This window comes from Columba livia, chromosome 3, assembly GCF_036013475.1.
Source record: "Columba livia isolate bColLiv1 breed racing homer chromosome 3, bColLiv1.pat.W.v2, whole genome shotgun sequence".
Lineage (NCBI taxonomy): Eukaryota > Metazoa > Chordata > Aves > Columbiformes > Columbidae > Columba > Columba livia.
Window position 1 is genome coordinate 82,885,397 of NC_088604.1, and position 18,057 is coordinate 82,903,453.

At 40.1% G+C, this 18,057-nt stretch overlaps 1 protein-coding gene across 1 annotated transcript in view; it reads left to right on the top strand.

Annotated features, from left to right (window-relative positions):
- The window catches only part of KIF26B (kinesin family member 26B), a 306,955-nt gene that overhangs the window by 15,014 nt on the left and 273,884 nt on the right, over window positions 1–18,057 (top strand). The gene's annotated exons all lie outside the window — the stretch shown is intronic.

The following is an 18,057-nucleotide window of genomic DNA, read 5'->3' on the forward strand; positions in this document are numbered from 1 at the left end:
AGACTTGGTATAAAGTAGGGGCTCAACTCAATGCACTAACAGTGTCACCCAACATAGAAAATAAATGACATATTTTAGTGTTCCAGCAATATGGTAGAACTTGACATTCTGGAGCATAGTTAGGTCTCTGAAGGTAAACAAAAAAAAAGTTTAATTTCCAGATTAATTTTGATTCTTGTAATGTTGATCTTACTAATTCTGTATTACTATTATACTGGGTGCTCTGAGGGCATGCTATTAAGTGGTAGTGCTTGCTCCAAATACTTCAAAAGCAGAACAGGAAAGACTTAAGGTGTGAGAGGAGAGCTAAAGGTAGGGGAGTACACAGGAGGTCTGAATACACTGGCACTGATAGCTCTAAATGAAGCACTTTACAGACTGAAGTGCTTTAAATTGCCAGCCTTCTTTGTCAGTCCTAGTTACTTGGTCCTTTCTAGCTTGGTCTGTCACTGTCTTGCCTGTTTAGTATTCCACTTAAGTATAACAAGAGACAAAACATCCAAGGTGCCTGTATCCTCCAGGAGTCAGCTCTGCTGATGTGAAGACCTGTGTTCGCTGTTTATAAGCAATGAGCTAAAGAGGGGTATAAAGAGGAGGGGGAGAAGGGGAAGGAAAACTGTTGTGACTTTTTCTTAATTTGCTGTTCGTTTTATCAGGAAAGGAAATAAATTCCGTCCCTTTCCTACTCCAAACACATGCACTTTGGATAATAGGAATCGTTTCAATAAGCACACACTGCTAAGGCCCAGATAAGGGCTATTTTTGTGCCTGAAATACCAAGGACCAGAGCGTGCTATGTGGGAAGCTGGTATGGAATGCTGCCGAGGAAGCAGTGTGTAGTAATGTGCATGGGTGACACTGATAAATGGCTTCTCTAAGCAAGCATCTGCAGCAAATTGTCAGACTGAGACTTCCCAGCATACCCTGGACCTCTGCATGAATGAAATCTCTGTTGTGCCATTATTTACCCACCTCCATACGAAATGAGAGGATAGGATTCATTGCTTCAGTGCAGCTTTTATGAGTTTGCTCTCTTTATATACATAAATGTATATATGTGTATGTATTTCTTTTTCTGCATTGCTTTCTGCAGCAATAGCTACAGAACTCTCTGTATCCTCTCACTGGTCAGCCATCCAGCTTTTTGAAATGGGACAAAATGGCTTTCAGGGTAAAGGGTAGGTCTTTTAATTCTGGAAACCTAAAATGAGATGTGTTCTATGCATTCTGTTCTTTGGCTAGGCACACGTATAATTAAGGTAAGTAATAAGCATGGTTTAGTTTTTGTTGTTTTATTTAATTGTGGTTGTTTTAGTAGAGGTTGTGGTAGCTGAGAAAGAAAAGGGAAAGGTCTTTGATTGTTTTCCTTTTTGAAGAATCATTATTACTTTCTTCAAAGGGCAGTGAGACAGTCTACAAATCTATGTTGCACTGAAGCCTCTCATCTTTTCCTTGTTACTACTGGACATCACTGATGCATGAAAAGCATTGGACTTGCTCTTTGCCTTTCTTCAATATGTGTTTTTTTACTTCTTTAAGGCTGTTTTCTAGAACAGCTTGTTATTGAAACTGAAGCTCTGGTAATTTAAGCTTTGATGGAAAGGTCTCTTGAAAGCAGGGTAGAATTTCTGGCCAACCTAGAAAAAAACCCAGTGTTTGGTAGTTAGCATATACTCCCAGTACATGAAGACCCACATAAGTTCCCTGCTCTTCTTTAGTCCAGACAATACGACAAACCTCAGGGCTCTGAGAAATGAACCTTTGTGGGTTTAGCTGCAAGGATATAAAATGGTAACCCCTGACAGAGCAGCAGAAAGGTAACACAGTGTGTCAGGGCAGAAAGACTTGCCATGCACACATAACTTAGCCACCGGATTACACTAACAAGCACCTTAGCCAAAGTTTGTCTTCACTGACAATGTAAAGAAATCCAACTGGGGGTCTGGGTGCAGCTGATGTGTGGATATATGTCCTGTCCCACCACCCTGCTGTGGTGTTGATGGCTGCAGCTGCCTGCTCCACCTTGCTGCTGCAGCTCTTAAATTGTTCCTTGACTATTGGAGTCCTCAGCTGCTTGCTGTTTTAGCCTTTGCCCTCAGGCTCTTTCTGTGTGTCTTGTTGGCTTTTAGTAAAAAGCTCTAATATTTGTTTGCTTGTGATGTGGAGAGGGACTTTACCCACGGAATTTTCTGTAGGAAAAGACCTTTTTTTAACCACTCAGCAGAAGAGGACCAATGCTTACAGAGGTAGAGTCAAGTGGTTTGTAACACTTAGATGCTTGTAGAAGTAACAGGACTTCACACAGTTGAAAATATTCACATCACTGTGCCCATTACTGGAGTGCATATGTAGATCTCGGTAAAATGTTTGATTCTTCTGTTTTTACAGGTGAGGAGAGGAGATACAGAGCAACTTTGTGAACTGATTGGTTGCATAAAACAGAGTCCAGGTTTCTTACGTGCTTGTGCTATTGACTAATGGGCTTTTTCCTTTCTTGCTAATGTTGCCCATCGCATTCTGCAGCAGCTCTTGTACGCTGGCTCAGCATTGGCTCTTCTGACTATACGGAGAGGAAGAAGAGAGTTGTGGTTTGCATTTCAAAGCTGTTGGCCTTAAAGGGATTGGAATATGGCAGTTGAATATACCGTAACTAATTACCCGGTTATGACAAAAAGTCTTTTAGAAAGACCTTGACTTTTGATTCTCTGATTGGTACCAGACACTGGCTGCTAGTTTAACAAAAAAGAAAAAGAAAAAAAGGAAGAAATTGCTAATGGTGCTGAGTGTTTCTCTGTGACACTCTTTTAAGAGACTGTTTATTAATTCTCTTTTTTTTTTCTTACCTTGGACAGTTCATATCTATGAATAATTTAATTGTCCTTGGTGCTCTGCTGTTGTGAATGGCATGCTGTTAGGCGTTCTGTATTCATGTGGTATTTGTTAATGTTTATTTTGTATTCTGTCTGCCTCTCTGGCTTTCCAGAGATCAAATGGATGATGCAAGGCTTGACAACATATAAATGCTATTAAACTGTATCTGAAAGAACAGAAAGGGAGCCTTTGTCACTTCATTAGTTAGAACATTAATTGGAGTAGATTGTTCAGTGTTGTTCTCACCAGTGGAGAAGTAAATATTTATGAAAGGATTTTTCTACATTTGAAGTTTGTCTTGAGAATATGTCTAGAATTTATAAGTAACAATTTGTACTAGCTTATATGGTCTATCAAATATGTTCCCGTCTGCGTTTCCTATCTCTAGACATTATTTACTACTGTCATTACTTACCAGGTTTAAACTGCAGAAATACTAGTTTTCAGATTTTAATTCTTTTCCTCATCATTGAGACTTGTATTGCTGTATCTGCTCTTGCGATATTTGTCAAGCAAATAAAAGCATCTGTAGCTTTTCTCAGATTACATCCTTTCTGATGCAAACATAAGCATCATTATTAGTATTCCAAACCTTTATTTAGATCCTGTCTGTAATTCTCATGACCCTCAGGCTGAGACTCTGAGAACACTAAGCAGAAAGCATACCCCAAGCTACTTTTCTTGTCTGTATTTTTTCTAGGTGAATGGGAATAAAGACTAATGCTTTAGTGCAATTTTATGGAGTGAGCTCAGGGATGAAAGTCCCATCTGAGAAAGCTTCATCCTTCAGAAAAAAAAAAAAACATGCTAAGAACAAAAAATATTAATGTTTGCTATCATGGGTAAATCACCTAGTGCCTGCTTTCCTGCTGGCGGTTGCATTAATAGTATCTTTTTAAGGCAACATTGAAGTTTTTATTCATCTACAGTTAAAGAGTGTTTGAGTGTATGCTGTTGCTATAATGGCCTCTGCTTTTGTAGATATTTTGGCCAAGTTCCTCAGTGCCTCTCAGGTGCTGTGTATCTTTTCGTGGTGCCTACCAGAGTCTGCCACGTGTCGCTAGGCTTCATAGAACTGTTGCATAGCCCTGTAGGCAGCAGAGAGGCTTTTGAAGTGCTTCTGATGCTGGGTGCACCTAATGCAAAGGAGGGTAACTTTCTATGAAGCTGACCCTGCTGTTGCTGGACAGTTGTATTACAGGTACATGCTTGCTTTGGCCGATGCCTTCAGAATCCAGTCCTGGAGCTCTTGTTCCTGGCTGTCAGCCAAGCGACTGTGGGTTCTGAGACTGGGTATCAGCTCTGCAATGTTTCTTGGGGCAGGCGTGTTTGGAGACACTGTTCTCACCATGGGCAGCACTGGATGTGCTGCCTCTTTGTCTGTGGAATAGCTTGTTAGGCTGCTTTTAATTTGAACCATCTGTGGCAACCTGCACACTGTTATGATACTGTTTTATGTCAGAGCTCCAGTGGCATGCTGTGAGTGAGCTGGTGACCAGCACAGGAATTAAGGTAGAAAATCCACTGGAAAAATATTGCAGTGCGTGTACAAATAACGGGAAAATAATTATGTTCATTGCAAACTGTACATCCTGCACCAGACTTCATCTTTGCTTTTATTCCAGCAACCATAGTGTCTCTGGTGAAATTACAGGGTGTAAAAGGAGGGTTGAAATGTATCTGTAGTTGTTCCAGTGTTTGTTAGAGGACTCCCCTGTGTTGGTTGAAGCAGTGTTGAGTTTGTGCTTCCCTTCATCATTGTCTGTTAAATGATCCTGTTGGGCAGACTAAGGCTTGTTAGAGCACCCAAACATGGAGTTGCTAATTGGTTACAGCCTTGTGCTTTCTTTACATACAGCTGTTCTCCTCCTGGAACCAACAAACACACTATATACCTCTTTCTTTAAAAAAAAAAAATAAAATAAATAATCCTCTGTGCTCTTTAAACCTCTCTACCCCCTTTTCTGCTCTCTCTTGATAACTTTCTTTTCCCTGACTAGTGACTCACCTGAATAGGATTGCTGCTGCCTCTGTGATTATAGCAATTAACTCTAACCCTATGGAAATGGTTTGCTCTGTTGCCTGGCAGCCAGGACCTACAGGAGCTGGTAAAACAGAATGGATCAGACTTTTCCTGCATTTTGGTCTTGTTATTGATTAGCAAGGAAAGCAACTTACTGTGAAAGATCTGGTCAATTTTCAGGTTGGCTAAGATATTTCAAAATCTGTTGCCTTGTTTTTCAGAGCTGCTCTGAATTTCTTAGAACTTCTAGCCAACAGCAAAGTCTTTGGTAGTTCTGTAAACAAGGCTTCTTAAGCCTAGCTTAAAGGAATTGAGAGCTACAATTGAAATCACTGTCATAACAATTTTTTCTCCTGCATGTTACACTTGATCTTAGAATGGTGATTAGCCAAGCCTTAGTGTTGTCTTTTTTTTGTTGGCAGAGAATAATGAAAAGTTTTAAGTGAAGGTAGGGCCTTGAGAATTCACTATTGTCTTTAGCAAGCTTGCTCGCACATTAATAATTAAAAGCAGATGTGTAAGCGAGGGCCTTGAACACTGAACAAGATGGGAGTGAGCAGTGCATATGTTGGTATTCCAAAGCAGGCCTCACTCTGGGTACCAGGTGTTATCAAAGAGCACCTCTCATCTAGCATCAGAGGTGATAATGTGAACAAGCTGTCTGAATTGGGGTGACATGGCACAATTAAATCTTTATAGGGCTAACTGCAGCCTGCTGAATTGGCTGCATGAGAGGAAAGGTAGGTCTGCCTACAAACAAACATGGGCCTAATAAAGCTACAATTTGTTTTTGTACCCCCATGGCCTCTTTAATAATTCTTTTACCAAATGTCAGCAAAGATGGAAAATTCAAACCAAGCTCAGCAATCCAGTTCGGTGGAATTGGAAAGGTGCGTGATACACCTGTGCAGCTTCCCTGGGCTGTAGTGCTGTCAGGCTTGATAAGTAGATGTTTTGGGTTGGAAGGAACACCTGGAAGCTAACTAGTCCAGCCTCCTTTTCAAAGTGTGGTGGACTTCAGTGTTAGATCAGCTTGTTCTAGGCTTTGTGCAGTGAAATTATGAGCATCTCCAAAGTAAGAGATTGCACAGCCTCTCTGAGCTCCTGTTGCCTTGCTTCTGCAGTCCTGTGCTCCCAAGTGCCCTGTCTCTTGTGTCAGCCGTTACTTGTCTGACCTCATGGTGAGCTTGTTGGGGAGCTAACCTGGCAAAACCAAACCCTTGGTACTAGAAAAGGGAGATCAATGCACGAAATATTACTCAGTGAATCAGACCTTGTTTTCCCCCGTTTTTCTTCGGTCTGGAGGTATTAGTGTTTTCTAGAGCCAAATATCTACACCCAGCTGAGTGATTAAGACATAAACTGCTCATCTGACATCAGAATATTTGTAAACACTATGACTACATATAGCTGCAGGCAAATTATCTTTTTTTTTAACCCACAGTTTGACTGCATGATGAAAAAATGCACTCATAAACAGAAGAAAAAATAAACTAGTGTTTTCAGATATGATGGAATTGTAATAACTAAGGCCATTAGCATTCACCATATTTTTTTTGGTAGATGATAGAAAAATAGGCAGAGATACCAATTTTATTAACGGATTGCCTACCAGTAGAATTGATCTGAAAGCAGTGAATGTAGTATGGCAATGCAAGAAGGCAGACAAGTATGGTATTGACAGTAGTAACAGTAGTGAACTTAGACTTGTGTGGCTATGAGTGACCACTTACAGTGACAAATGGTGGATTAAATAGCATCTAATTGAAGAAGGCCTATAGGAAGGGGAAAGGTGCTTGGAAACCATAAATGCATCTTACAGACACATCTATGTTCCAGGAAAATATGTGATTTAACCTTGCTGAGACTGAGGTGTTTGTGCTGGGGTGTCCTGGTGTCTGTCTCCTTAACAGTCAGTCCAATATAGAAAGCTTCTTTTCCAGAACTGTACAACATGGAGATCTTCTACCTTGAGCTGTTCTACCTAAGTGGCAAAACAGTGTACTACAGGGTGTGCTGGCTGTGTGAGGGGATGTGACACTGAGTGCATGGGGCTCTTCTCAGTTCTGTATTTCTGGTCAGCACAGCCAGCGAGCTGCTAAGCTCCTCTGAGACATGCCTTATGCTTCAGTATTCTCCTTTGTCCCTGCCATGCTATGGCTATAAGTGAAGAAGAATATCTGCCTAATGAATCAAATATTGCATCTGCATTGCAACAGAACACATGCATATTTGAGTGCTTGCAATTATAACTAATTCAGCACTATTTCAGCATCATTTCTTAATCTGCAGTCACTGAAAGTTTCTGCCTTATCCTTCTGGTGTTCAGTAAGGCTAGGTCTGAATTGCTGACTAGAAAGTATCAATGGTTCAGCAATTTATGTTCAAAATATGGATGGACGTGTATTGTGATAGTTGAGGGCTTTTGCTAGAGCACCATGAAATTTATTTAGCTCATCTGCATTTTAATTATAGGGCAGTTACTGAAAAAAAATAACCTATTAGCCACAAAATAACACATCCTGGTAGTACTAGTTTTTCCCTGGGTTGTGAATTAATTGTGGGATACCACTGCACTTCTCAAAATTATATCCTAGGCACTTTGCTGTGCTTCAAAACTTAATTTTGTTATAGCTCTCCAGTAGCCACACACATTAAGCTGATCTTGTGGTCCTGTAGGCTAGGAATTCTCTACTGAAGCTCATGGTGTTCCATTGATACATGGAGTAGATAGGAATTGAAATTGGATTTCCATCTTGTGGTTGTTATGCTGCTAATTCACTTTCTTTTCAGCTATGGTGGATAAAAAGAACTACTTGCAAGTCCCCTGACTGTGACTACTGATCATACTTCGGGGTTTAATACAAATACAGGGCCGTTTCTACCTGTTAAAGGTATTTCAACAAGTTCAAGGCATCCTAGGACTACAGTAGACGTTGCTCTTGCTCTTGTGTCATCCACTGCCCTTTTGTTAACACTTTTGCCCCATACACCTGGTCACTTTGTCTCAGTCCTTTTCGGAATTGTAGGTAGTAATATTTTTTTACAAGGTTACAAAAAAAATGCCTTTGCAGAAGCTTCTTGCTAAAAATAAACCCATACTTCTAATTGGCAAATTTTAAAGAGATAGTGGGACTAATCTCAGACCTGGGAGCCAGACACTGAGCAAAGGGTGCTTTTGAATTCTCATGATGCTGAGCTTGTTCTACTCCTGTCTACTCCCTAGGAGCAAATCTTATTGCAGCTGCCTCTTGGACTCAAATAGTAACTATGGACTGGCAAGGTAGAAATGAGCCCAGACAATGGCTTTTCCTCTGTGTGCAGAGATGGATGTGCCTGCAGTGGTGGGAGCACTGATGGTGTGACAGAATATGGTGCTAGATGCCAGTTTTCTGCCTGGGCAAATCCTCTGCAGGCTGGTCACCTGGGTATGCTGGCAGAATCAACTAGTGGCATTCTGTTTCCACAGATGGCTACTGTCCTGCCCTTTGTGAGCTTGGCAAGTGTGAATGATGGGAAGTGGTGGGTGGGGGGGAGGGAAACCAATTTTTTCGTTGCCATCAGTTTCTAATGTCTTTTGAGCTGCCTACTTGTACCAATGAGAATTATACTTAATAAGAACCTTCCTGTGTTCAGACAGTTTAATTATTAAAAATGCATTAAGACTTTTAATATCTGGACTTAGTTCCTGTAATAAATACCTTAGTTCAGTTTTGAAAATACACTTCAACAGTTCACAAGTATTAATTAATTACCCTCCAGTACTTTCATGTGCCCTGGGGAATATATGACTAGAGATCAAAGGTGTGGAGGAATGAAATGACTTGTCACAGTCACAAGGAGCCTGATAGTTTGATTCCCAGGACCTATGTTTTCATGATAAAAAACAATGTGACACAGTGAATTGTTGCTAACCTTATATGTGGAAGGTGGAATTAACTTTCTTTCAATAGCACAGACAAATTGTGTGGCCTCAAACAGATTATGCTACCTAAAAGTTATTTTTACTTTTGCTCCTTTGCCCTAATTACTTTCTTTCTTTACTAAGACTGTAATTCTCATTGGGGAAAAAGCTGTCTGTCTTTGTGCAGTGCATGGCATAAGGGATCTTGATTTTATTTTATTTGTTAGTTAATTTGTTTGGGTTTGGCTGTTTCCTCCAAGTGCTACCAAAATATAAAACACAAAACAAATGTGGAAACAGATTTTCTATGTGTTGTTTCTTTCAGGTTTGACTTTCTTTAATGTATTTTTGCATTGCTACTTTAGCTCTGTGGATGTCCATAATACTCTAGATTGCTCCAAAGCAATCTACATACCTGAACACAAAATGACTTTGTCCAGTCTTGTTGCTGCTATTTTACAAATTAAATGCTCAAGCAGTATTCTCTTCCACACTCTCTCACTTGCCTTCCTCTTATTTTGGATTACAGAAAAGTCAGGTAGATTCTGTATTGCTAGTCCTGCTCTGCATTTTTTTCCACACTGGCAAATTAGCCTTGACTGTAGTTTACTGCTGGACCAGGACAGACTCCAGCCTACTGTATCCTTTAAAGAAAGAAGTGTGTGTTAATGTCACAGACACATCTTCTCTCTAAAGACTCTCTAATTTTAAGTAGCCTGGCTGTCTGTGTAATGCTTGCTGACACTCAGAAACTTTGTCTTCTAATTGTAGAAGGGGAAAATACAACCCTTCCCAGAGTCAGTGGTGGGTCAATGGAGAACAAAGGCAGTAATCAATCCAAGGCCTAATTAAAGGCAGTGGTGCCAGGAAATGATAGGGAATTCAACAGCCTGACACTCAAACTTCCCTAATTGGACCAATGTCGTTTATAACTGCCCTGTGCCCTGCTCCATATTGCCCCAGCTATGATAGCAGCCTCTTGCCTGTGTTTAGTGTGTTTAGTGTTTTGCTTTGCTCTTGAGTTCAAGGTAGAAATGGACAGAGGGATCCATTAGTAGTGATTGCTGTAGCTTTATACTCTTTCACTTCACTTTTTTAAAACTTCAGTTACTGAAAGATGGTTATAAGCAAGTTGATACTCCTTTTTTTTTTTTTTTTTTTAAGTTATACTGTCTTATAAAAAGAGATAGTATGGCTAAGTGGAACATGTCAGGGCTACTGCTGTTCTTATGAAATGAGAGAGCAAATAAGGGAGATGGTACTTTTGGATGGAGAGGATGGCTTTGGTTCATTAACAATTTCATTTGAAGTGTTGTGGTTTCTTCTTTATGACATTAAAAGGAACTCCCTCTGAAGAACTTCAGGCCAGAAGATGAGCTTAAGCAGCAAGTATTTGTGACCAAGAAAAAAAATACCTTTCAAATCACGTAGCTGTGTGATAAAGTGTAGCAGTTGCCACAGGAATCTGAGAAAAATCCTGTGAACTGGTTAGGAGGTCTCAGTAAGTGTAAATAAAATAAATATCTGTTAGCTTGAGCTGTGCAATATGTTCTAGTTAAATAACATTTAACTAAAGTTCTGTCCTTTATGCAGGAAAGGATCCTGTAGAGCATCTTAGGTGCAGAAAAGAAATCCTCATGGAGTCTCCAGTAGCTTGGCAGAGAAATATGTTTTGAGCATTAGATTAATTTGTGGTACTTCTGTGGAAAATTCCCCCTCCCACACCTGGTATTTTACTGTCTATTGGAGGCTTCTGTACAATAGTGAGAAATAGTTAATTACTTCTGAATTTCATGTTGAGAAAAAAATGCTTGGGAATAAAGTGGAATTAGTGTCTTGAAAAGAATGGCAAGATCTAACTTTTTTTTCTACATGAAGATCTACAGTTTGGGACATGGAGGAAGAGAAGACTTTGAGGGGTAGATCAGTGTGACAAAAAAGAATGTATAGTTCATAGCCCCATTCAGGATTTGATTCTGAATTTTTGCAACTGTATCACTTTTGTCATTCCCTCCTCAGCTATACAATGTCATAGTACAAGTTAGTCAACCATAGGTAATTTAATGGACTTCAGTGGAATGTTGCTCATGTAACATATACTGAAATATTTTTGAAGGGCTGGGCTGTGGCATTAGACAGAAGCCTCCCTGTGTGCCAGCTGCCCATCAGTATCAGTGCAGCATATGCCCATTCAGTTTGCTTAGTAATGCGAATACCATGTATAGTGGAGACAGAGATGTTTCCCTGTAAACCTAAGTTGAGATATTTTTGTTTTCTTTTCAGAGAAATTGCAGGAATATAACCACATCTGTCTAGTTACTCACTGACATAGTTAAATGAGCTACCCCTATGACTCTTATTCCCAGGCATTTTTTAATTGAGAGTTGGATGTCACTGAATAAAGAGATTGTTCACTGTGAAATGGTAAGACCATTATAAAGCAGTATTTAAAATACAGAGAAATGCAAGGTACTGTATTAGTGTTATTAGGACTTTTTTAATCCCAGAGCCATATAAATGTTTCAAGAAGAATTTAATTTTGTAGGTAGGTGACACAGATCTGAGGGAGCTGGATAGTCTCTAGATACAAATGAAACCAAATCTCCAGTCTTTTTGTCATGTCCACTACAGCTGACTGCAGAATGAGCTCTGTGTAGATGAAAGGATATTGAAGGAAACACAGAATAACCTTTTCTTTTTGTTTTTTTTTTTCCTGGTGACAACTGGTGGTGATGACACTTCTAAGCACTTTTAAATTATGTAAATCTTAAAGCAACAGAGCAATTCTTACCCATGCAAACAAATTTGAGCAGAGTTTTTTTTTCTAGTACCTAATCACAATAATGAGAGTTAATGCAAGTTTGAACTTCAAACCATTTGCAGAATAACTAATAAACACAACTAATGAGTTGGCTTTCTGTATATGTCAGAAACAGTGTTTCTTTGTATGTTACTTTAAAAACTTGGAAGTGTCTCGGTTGCCTGTTATAAGAGGTGTGGAAAACTCTCCACAGACTTGCCTGTTTCCTAAGCTGCCCAGCCTCCTGCAAATTATGTACCTTGCGGAGAAGCATTATTAATTTCAGTGGACTGGCCTGTGGCACGGTCTGAATCTGTTTATAATCTTTCAGCACTCTGATATTGCCTGCACCCCTAACAAGAAGGATCAGAGGCATGCAGAGGGGGAGGGAGTGACCCACATTTCAGAGCAATAAGTACTTTGAAAAAAGAACAGTAACTGCTTCCTCTTGGACCTCTACCATTTAACTCAGTCTAGTGGTATAGGAATTTTACCATTTTTTACAAGTAAAAAGTTTGAATAGCAGGTCTAATCAGACAGTTCTTAAGAAATGCAGGGATGCAGGTATTTTGGATCTACAAGGTGTTCTGATGCACTAAGTTCTTGGTCAGATCCATTTCCTAAAGAAGTGTAAAGAATTGGGAGGTGGGTGACACCAACCCAAAAATGCAATGAAATTGTAATGTTGTATTCTAAGCTGTAAAAGGTTGGTGCATCGTTATTTATCATAGACTGAGTTTATTAGTATCTTTTTGTGTGCTCTAATAGGTTGCCGCGTACTGGGGCTTAATAGCATATTTGTGCTGCAAACAAGATATTTAGCTACAGATCTAGCTGAGCAGCAAGTTTCTTTGAGTAGAAGGACTAGCTAAATTCAGGACTCTTCCTAGCAGGTCACTACTACACCTCTGCTTCTGTCTGGCAAGTTAAGTTTTTCCCAGCCTTGTTCTGTTTTTCTTTAGTGCAGTGTGTAGCAGATGGATTTGAATCACAAAGTTGGCTGATGTACCATATAGACTGCAGTGTGAGATACCTGTTTGTCTAAATTCTTCTAAGCTTGATGCAGAGAATAATGCTGACCAGACGATAACAAGATAAGTAGTTTTTTAGATAGAGTTCAGAGGGTTTGTCCACTGCAACTGGAGAATTTTCTCTCACTTTTGAGTGGATAGCATGCTACAATTGCAACTGAGTTTCTCTGATGTGGTGGTTCAAAGATGTACATATTATGATTAGTGCTTGTTATAACGTTTAAACGTGAATTAAATCAGAAAGCCTTCTGATGGGGTGATGTTTTGTCATCAGCAGTCATCTGAGAGTCATGCACACTATGTATTTGATGGCTGTTATGGTTTTGTGACATTAGGAAGACCTGTTGTTGCAAAGAGACCAAATTGCTTTCTCCTGTTGCAAGGAGTCAACAGTTGCACTTCAAATTGCATTTTAACTGTTTACACAAAAGGTTTGTGTTGCAACTGAATTTTCCATGGGCCACTGGCTGTTTACCCCTTTTCTGGCCCTGAGTGAAACTGGGCAAGTGAGAAGTTCTCAGTGGCATAATGTGTTAGGTGAAATACAGTACAGGACCAAGACCTTTGCATGCCAGGACTTCATGCTGGACTTTCATGTTGGAATGACATTCACACAGGGCTATTCACTTATGCCTACTTTCTTCTGAAATTTTCTTTTTAAACTGGCATAACTGCCAAAATCGGTATCTTCTTTCTCGTGTGTATTCAGATTTCCACTACATGCATCTTAACCTGTAACCGTTGCTGAGCTTTCAATCTCATCGGATTCTAATAACATGTTTCTCCTTTTGTGTTTGTCATTAAAATCGGGGTTTGTTGACACCTACACAGCATTCAAAGCTGAAGTTCACGGGTGTGAGTTATGAACGCTTGCTGTCTGTCAGACACAGTAGGGCATTAATTAAAGGGAAATGACAGACTCCTTAACAATGTTGTTGTATTTTCAAGTCCAAGCTTTATGTTATGCAGCCTGTTACATGAGATCATGTCATATTCATAATAAGGTAGGCTGAGAGTAGAAAAAAATACAGCTCATAGAAATTGTTTATGCAAGTTTGTACACAACGTCCTGTTCTTTTTTGCTTCATTAGTACTGGTTGTATCCTGCTGTGTTTTACCTTTTCATGCCTCTCGGACTCTATTGCGTTCACTGTTGTATTTCATTATTTGCATCTCATGCTAAATGCTAGGCATCTGTGGAAAGCAGGGTCCTATTACGGTGTGCACTGTGTGCACAAAAGAAAGGATAGCTCTCTGCTCTTAAACAGTAGCAACAACATTTAAACTAAGCAGAAAGTCTGAGGGTGCTGCTCTGAGTATTTATGCTCTTGCTTTCTGTTCTGAAATATTAGGGTTACATTTCTAATGCTTCTAAATGCTATGCAGCCCCAGAAAAGGGGTTACCCAACACAGCATATGGTGTCTACCTGTGTTTCTGGAGCATGCAAGGTGACCTCTTGAAGGATTTTAAGGTTGAGACAATGAGACAGGGATGTGAATTTCACTGACTTGCTATGTAACTCTCTGCAAATACCAATGCCCAAGTTTCACTGTCTGAAGTGCCACAAGCAAAAGACTCATTATATAAGGGTCCTGGGAAACTTTAGTACTCTTGTGTTTTCTACAGAAATCTTCAGGTGAAAGATGTTCTAAAACTTCAATGTGCTGTGGTTAAACAGTATTATCACTCTAACTTATCACCACAATTGTTAACAACATAAATGGATTTGATGATTAAGTCACAATGAATAATTTGGCATAGTAATAAAAAAAAATCAATTCTAAGTTGCAAACTGTAAACACAGCTGCTTATTCTGCTTTTATTGCAGAAGCAAGTGAGAGACAAAATGCCATTATATTGGTATAAACTTTCCCACAAAGTCCCTGAACTTTCAACAGGTAAGGCACTGGAAGGAAAGAAAATGTTCCCTCAAACATCTCCACTTCTTTTCCTCTAAGGCAGCTGTTTTTATGATCATCAGGAAATTCTAGCCTGCAAGGTTATTCACCACCTGGATCATTATAACATTATAGCCTTTAGGATGTTTCTACACAAAGCCGAAAGGAGGTAGCTTTGGTAAATGGCCTATAATTCTAGGTCTCTTACATTTTTCACCCTCCCCTGTGTTTAGTGCTCTATTCTGTGGACACAGCTGGAGAGAAGCCATTGGACTGAGAAAACAAAAGTGGTAAAATGCGAGAGCAGGGTAACAACCTGTGAGAGGATTAGCTAAAAGTGGCAAGATAACCAAACCCTTGTGTTTATACTTTGACAGACTTTTTTTCTGGTAATTGTTCTTCAGTAAATGTTGTATATGGCTATAGCTCTGATCCTGCAAGTGCTTGAACTGGGCAGGCTGATTCTGTGCCATTGTGTCTGCAAAGTTCGGTAATGGTTCTTGGCTGTAGGTAAGTGGTTCTCACACAGTAAGCATGACTGGCAGCCTGGTGTGCTGGCAAGCACTTACCTGGCATTCCCCTGTCCTTGCTGCAGTGCCTGGAGCTTACACTGTTAGTGCAGTGTGCTTCTCTTGTAGCAGTTACACCATTCTTGCTGGCTTTGGGCTAACTGTAAGGTATGGGCTATTGCCCAAAACACAAGGGGTGCTGGTCTGTATGCATATGCCAAGTTGGTGCCCTTGTTCAGAGGCAGCATAGTGTTGTGGCATCTGTTTTGTCACTTGGTGTGTCAGTAAAGTACATGGTGTATGTGAAATGATGCTAATGCACAAGCCCCCTCTCCTGCTTCTTGCTTCTGTGTGATCCAGTGTGTGGTATTTCAGCTAAATCTGTAGTCTGTGGTCATTGTAGCATGACTCTCTGCAGCCTTCTGAAATCCATCGTACAGTGTCTGCATGAGGAAACCCTTGATTTGTGAATCTGAACAGTTTGTCTAGTCTCAGGCACAGCTTGGTCCTTAATTCTTTGTGGTCATTTGGGCTACAGCAAAATGAGTGCAAAGAGGTGAAAATCTTTATTCCATGTTTTGTTTGATACAGCCTGGTCCTAGTGAGAATGTGTAATGTGCAAGGCTCCAGGGAGCACAGAGTGCTCTCAACTTGAGCTGATTTTGTCATCAATTGTGTCATGTAATTACATCAGATTTGAATATTCAAACCTGCATTTTTCTGTGTTATTTTCTTTCAAACATCTGCAGAATAAAGCCTTTTTTCCCTGAAATTAGTGCTGTGCTGAGCTTAACACCAGTGTCTGCTGTTCAAATAATGTCTGGAGGAATTTAAGGCTTAAGGCTTTAAAATAAGTTTTGCTTGGTTGAGGATGTCAGCATTTAGTCTGGTGGATATAGCTATGAAAGAAATACTCTGGAGGAAAAGTCATGTGAATGGGGTTGTGTTGCCTTTGCTGTTTAAAAGGCTACATCAGATCCAATAAGTTATCTGTGGTGAAAACAGCATTAAGTGCTTTAATGCTTTTATGATGCAGGCAGTACTAGAAAGGAACTACACAGACTGGTAGAAGTGAGCTTTGACTTGACTTGCTGTGAATCACTAATCAGGTGTTGAGTGTGGGACTAAATATTGACACCTTTCAGGACAGTAAGCACTTACAAACTCTGCCTTAAATTCATGTAAAGGTACTTGACATGGAGAAGGCAGAAGCAATTTATCAGGGTAGGCATGCATTTGAAAAGGGTTTGTTGATTTGAGGGCAATTCCTAATCAGGCCCAACAGTGAGTTATATTTCTATTTCAAATGCAGCTGTATGTCAGTAGTACTGAACGAATCTTGTTTTCTGGATGTTTGAAAGGAGTAGGTGATAAAATTGTACATGCACTCCACTTCCAATCTTTCTTGACCAGTAGAACTTCACCTAGCAAGCTCCTCGGTGGTGGGCTGACCCCAACTGGAAGGTAAGCCCCCAGAAAATTGCTTGCTCCTCTCCAGCAGGGTGGAGATGAGAACTGGAGGGCAAAAGTGACAGATAAAGACAGCTTAAGTGAAGAAGAAAAAAAGAAGCAAGAAGAAGAAAAAAAGAAGCAAGAAGAAAAAACACCCACTCACCTCCACCCCCAAAAAAACAAGTGATGCAGAAGCAACCACTCATCACCAGTAGACCAATGCCCAGCCAGTCACTAAGCAACAGCTGCTTCCCCAGTTTTTTGTGCTGAGCATGATGTGTTATGGTCTTGAACATCCATTTGGTCAGTTGGGGTCAGCTGTCCTGGGGCTGTCCCTTCCCAGCCTCTGTGCACCCCCAGCCTGCCCAGCAGAGTGAGAAAGAGAGAGCCTTGGGCAGCTGCACAGCCATTGCTGAAACATCAGTGTGTTGTCACCAGTGTTTCGGTCAGCCAGCTAGAACACATATAGGCTGCTGTGGAGAAAATTATCTCTACCTCAGCTAAATCCAATACACCCTCCCAGTTAACAGGTTGAATGCTGGATTTCAGAGTGCAGTAGCCGGATAGTTTAGCTGAAACCTCTCTTGGGAAGAAGGAGAAAACAACAGTCAGGATTGCCAGCCTGCCTGAAGCACTGCACTGTTAAGAACCTGATTCTCCCTTGTATTTTTGTATGACTTTTTTTTTAAGTTAGCAAAACAGAGAGAATATTATATACCAAATGCCAAAACCAGTGTAGGAGATGGAGAGGAAAGGATGCAAGGCTCTATGTTGTGTGTGGTGGTTTTTTTTTTGTGTGTTTTATTTGAGGTTGCTTGTGGGTAAACATTGTAGATACCGGATTTGCACAGATATTAAAGGCAGAAAGCACATCTCCCTTCTCTTCTCGTGTGCCTTTTCAAATATTGGTTTGTGATTTACTCTTCTTCCTTATGTTAAGTTTTGTGATTCAAGTGGCTCCCATCACATTTTTATCCCTCCCTATTGAATGGCAACTGAAGAACTTGCTACAGAAGGGTATCTTGATCTGTCTATTTGCTCAGGTACCACTACTTGTTGAAAAAATAAGGCCTATGAACACACATATTTGGAAACACAATTTTATTTTTATCACCAAAACTACATGAACAGGTAGAAGTAAAAAAAAAACAGGGCCAAAGTCTACCATCAGTTAATCTGTCTATCCCAAGCTGCTTGAAGCATCTATTTTGGGTGAAGTTTTAGACTTACTCTCACTAAGTTTGAAAAATGTCTGAATAACAAAACTGTAGTTGTTGTTCTTTTTAATAACCGAGAACTATCTGCAAATGCCCAGAAAATACTGAGTGTGCCTGTGGGCTTTCTCAACATGCAAAATAATGCTGAACTATATCCTGTCCTTAAAAACATCAAATGCTATTGCTGCAGAGCCTATATCCTTTAGAACAGGCAAGAGGGCGTAGGAAAGGAAGAAAAGGGTCATATTGCCTACAGCAAGTCTTGTGCTTTAGGTAGTGATGGACTGGCAGGTTGTCAAAACACAGGCAGACGCTTCTGTAATGTATGAACAACATGGCATCAGAATGAAT